Source organism: Macrotis lagotis, chromosome 5, assembly GCF_037893015.1.
Source record: "Macrotis lagotis isolate mMagLag1 chromosome 5, bilby.v1.9.chrom.fasta, whole genome shotgun sequence".
In the NCBI taxonomy this organism is placed as follows: Eukaryota; Metazoa; Chordata; class Mammalia; order Peramelemorphia; family Peramelidae; genus Macrotis; species Macrotis lagotis.
In genome coordinates, this window is record NC_133662.1 from 68,036,057 (window position 1) to 68,040,331 (window position 4,275).

At 33.2% G+C, this 4,275-nt stretch overlaps 1 pseudogene; it reads left to right on the forward strand.

Annotated features, from left to right (window-relative positions):
* The first annotated feature begins 1,782 nt into the window (after nt 1-1,782).
* Nucleotides 1,783-2,712, forward strand: LOC141489740 (olfactory receptor 14A2-like; annotated as a pseudogene).
* The last annotated feature ends 1,563 nt before the right edge of the window (nt 2,713-4,275 follow it).

Consider the following 4,275-nt stretch of genomic DNA (forward strand, 5'->3'; position numbering starts at 1 on the left):
AGAATAAAACGTAGGTGATTTGGAAGTTAGTTGACAATGAATTTGCATTTCAAGATGACTCTTCTGGGTTGTTGGAGGCATTTAGTTTGACTAATGGAGAGTATAAAATTAAAACGTCTCAGGTTGGTGCCAAAATCATGAGCCTGAATTCATTTGCATGATGATTCAATTACTCTGGGGGTAATGATGCTGTCAATATTACAGTGTTTTGTTTCTTACCCACCCTTGGCAGTGGACCACACTTAAAAGTGTTAGAGAATCTTATGGTACTATACCTACCCTTTAGCCTAGTGGTACCACTGCTAGGTCTATCTTCCAGAAGAGATGAAATAAATAAAGAAAAGGACCTATGTATCTAGGGATACTTATAGCAACTCTTGTCTGGTGGTAGGGAGTCGGAGATTGAGGAGTTGTCCATTGATTGGGGCATGGCTGAACAAATTAGGGTGTGTATGATTGAGATGAAATTCTGTTCTATTATGGGAAATGATAAACATGAGTTTCTTAGTAAGAAAATTAAATGAGCAGATGCAATGGTAAGTATGCTGTATAAATAGTAACTATAATATTGCTGGATGATCACAGTAAATGATCTACTATTTCTCCATGATGCTGTGATCCAAGAGAACTCTGAAGGATTTATGGAAACTAATATTATATTGCAAAAATAGTGCTGACTGTATCTGAATATAGATTAAAGCATACTTTTTTCCTCACTTTACTTTTCTTGAGGTTTCACTTTTTTAAGGAGATGTGGTTATGTTTAGTTTTTCAACATGACTGTTGAACTAATGTTTTTCATAAAGATACATTTTTAATTTTTATCAAGTAATTTTCGGTCTAAAGGAGAGGAGTGAGGTGGGAAGAAGGGGAAGTGGTGTGGGAAGAAGGGAGAATTAGAAATTCGAGTTTTTAGAAGTGTATACTGAAACTTGTGTTTGCATGTAACCTGTATTTGTATCTTTATTTTTAATAAAATAAAGATAAAAAATTAAATAACATCAAACAGAAATGAAATAGTTAAAAAAGTTAGAGAATCTATAAAACTAACATTCTTATTAATAATAAAAATGTTCTTGCAAAGAAAGTTCAGGTTTGTCTCAGTCCAGGAAACCTACAGTACCTTTGAACTCAGTCTGGGAATCAAAAGTAGCAGGTGAATTACCTGGTTCTGACAATTCTTGAATAATCATAAGAAAGTCACACAACTTGACAGATATTTGGTATTTATGTTCAAAATGGAATAATATTAGTTGACCAATCTATTTCACAGGGTTGTGATAAAGTGTTCTATAACTGATGAAGTTCAGATAATGTAAATATACATATATCTATTATTGCTATTTTATATATATATATATATATATATATATATATATTATCATTTTATTTAAAACTGTGAATACCATACCTAGAAACACAGATCCTTTGGAATGGAGAAGAGCCCTTAAAACTTATATTCTGTTTTGTATCCTCATTTACTTCTGGTGTATTCTACCATTCATTACATTTTAAGAATAGGATATTTTAATGTATAAAATAAAAATATATATTTTTTTTCAAAAGGAATGATCCATGGGGCAAATAGAGTTGTCAAAATATGCATAAAATAATTTCAGGACCTAAGTTTCACATTATAAGATAAAACTCCACCTCATCATTTAACAAATGATCAAACCAAAGCACTGTGATTTGCATAAGATTATAGAGTAGACATTGATTATTTTCATCATTTCATAACTGCTTCTTTTCTCTGCAGATAATCAAGAGAACTCCCAGAACATGACTAACCTCACCATGGTGACAGGATTCCTCCTGATGGATTTTTCCAATACCTTGGAGCTGCAGGTCCTGCATGCCATGATCTTCTTACTGATCTACCTGGTGGCTTTGATAGGGAACTTGATCATTTTCACCCTCATTTCTCTTTAAGAGCACCTCCATTCCCCCATGTACTTCTTCCTGAAGAACTTGTCATTTTTAGATCTTTGTCTAATTTCTACCACTCTCCCTAAATCAATAAAAAACTCCCTGACCCACAGTCGATCCATTTCTTTCATAGGATGTGTAATACAGTTATTTTTAGTAATTTTCTTAGCAGCATCTGAGCTTTTTCTCCTCACAATGATGTCCTATGACCGCTATGTTGCTATCTGCCAGCCTTTGCACTATGAAGTCATCATGACCAAAGGGACTTGTGTGAAGCTAGCAACTGTTTCATGGCTTAGTGGAGGTGTGTTTGGAGTCCTGTACTCCAGTGGAACATTCAGCCTGTCTTTCTGCAACTCCAAAGAGATCCATCAGTTCTTTTGTGATGTCCCTTCAATACTTAGGCTCTCCTGTTCTGATGTACATATTGGTTTAGATGTGGCTATGGCTATTGGGACTGCGTTAGGGATTCTCAGTTTTATTTCCATAGCTATCTCATATGGTTCCATATTCTCCACTGTGATGAAGATTCCAACCACAGAGGGTCGGTCAAAAGCCTTCTCTACTTGCTTTCCCCACCTCATTGTTCTCACAATTTTTCTCACAACAGCTGTCATTGCTAATCTAAAACCACCCCAGAAATCTAACTCAGTTCTAGATCTGTTGTTGTCTATATTCTATACAGTAGTGCCCCCAACCCTAAACCCTGTCATCTATAGCCTGAGGAACAAGGACATCAAGACTTCTCTGAGGAAGCTAATAGCTGAGAAACACTTCTCATAAGGATTAACACTAAAGTAATAACAATGACCATAAAAATGATTTAATGATTTATTCAAAAAGAAATGAAACTATATCAGTTGTAGCCTTTCTGTGCTTACTATCTTGAATTATTGTTTGTCCTTGTCAAGGTAATAAATTAGAAAATGATGTCTCTTTGAGGTAATTAATGAAGAATTTTCAAAATATAGACACTGAGCAAAGGTTACATTCATCATTATAGCTAACCAAATCAACTATATAGAGCATATTAAAAAGGTACTTTGTATATCCAGAGGAAAAAATGAAATATGTACTGAATAATTACACGGTTAATACTCTTTGTATTAACTACAATTATTGTATTAGCTGCAATTTCTAGGGAGGGGAAGGCATAAGGAAAGAAAGAAAAAAAGAAACAAACAAACAAACAAAGAAACAAAGAAACGAAGAAACAAAGAAAATTGTTATAGATTTTTAAAAGAACAAGTTGTATGATATGAAAATATTTTAAGGGCCCCCCTCTCCAGAACTTTTGGCTTGAAAATAGAATTCACATCAACAAACCAATAAACCACAAATTTAAAAAGACGGGGGCGGGAGTACCATGGCTATAAGGGAAATCTACTTTGAGTGATTTCACATGTCTAATTGACATATTGTTTGTCTTCTCAGTGGGAGGGGTGGTGTTAGAGGGGAAGGAAGGAATCTGGAATGCAAAATGTTTAAAAATGTAAAAAAAAATATTTGTTTTTTAAAAAGAATACTGCTGTTTGCAAATATCTGAACTTCTAACTAGCATACTGCGTGGAATGAATAATTATGTAATAAATGCTTTAGCATTATATTTAAACTCTTACAATAAACTCTGTCAGAGACATTTCAACATGAAATTCAGTATAAAAAGTCAACCTTCTTATAATTTCCACAAAACCTCATCCACTTTTAAAATATCATTCCCCAAATCCCTGTGAAGTCATAATCTTGCTCCTTACTAATTTAGGGATAAAGACTCTTATTTATTTATTTATTTTACTTTTTTTTCCCCTTTTCACTGACCAGACCAAAAGAGAAAGAATAAAGAGTAGATGGGATTAATATTCCAACTGGGATTACAGAACAGACATTCTGGAAAATTAAAAACTATCTAAAGAAAAGCTCTCAATTCTTTTAAAACTGGTTCCAATCTCATTAGGGATTGGTTTTTGTTCTTTCTGAACAACTCTCATCACATACAAATTAAAAAGATGAAACAAGAAAAATTTCACCAGCACTCAAGCATTCCTACAAAACTAAAATGTGTCAAATTCATTTCTCTTGGATCCTTTCTACATTTTTACTCTATTTTTCCTCATTGGGAAACATAAAAACGATTGTTATTTGTTCTGATTTCCTCAGAACATACCAATGTAGCAAGTGGAATGCTTTAAATACTAAATTGATTGAACTTTTTCTGTCACAGAATGCTAAAATTTGTCAAATGCAAGCTAACGCACAGAGATATAATGCATTTATATAAGAATGAAATATAAATATATATGTATTATACTTAAATTTCCTGGGTCAACATTTGAGCCTTGTTCTTCA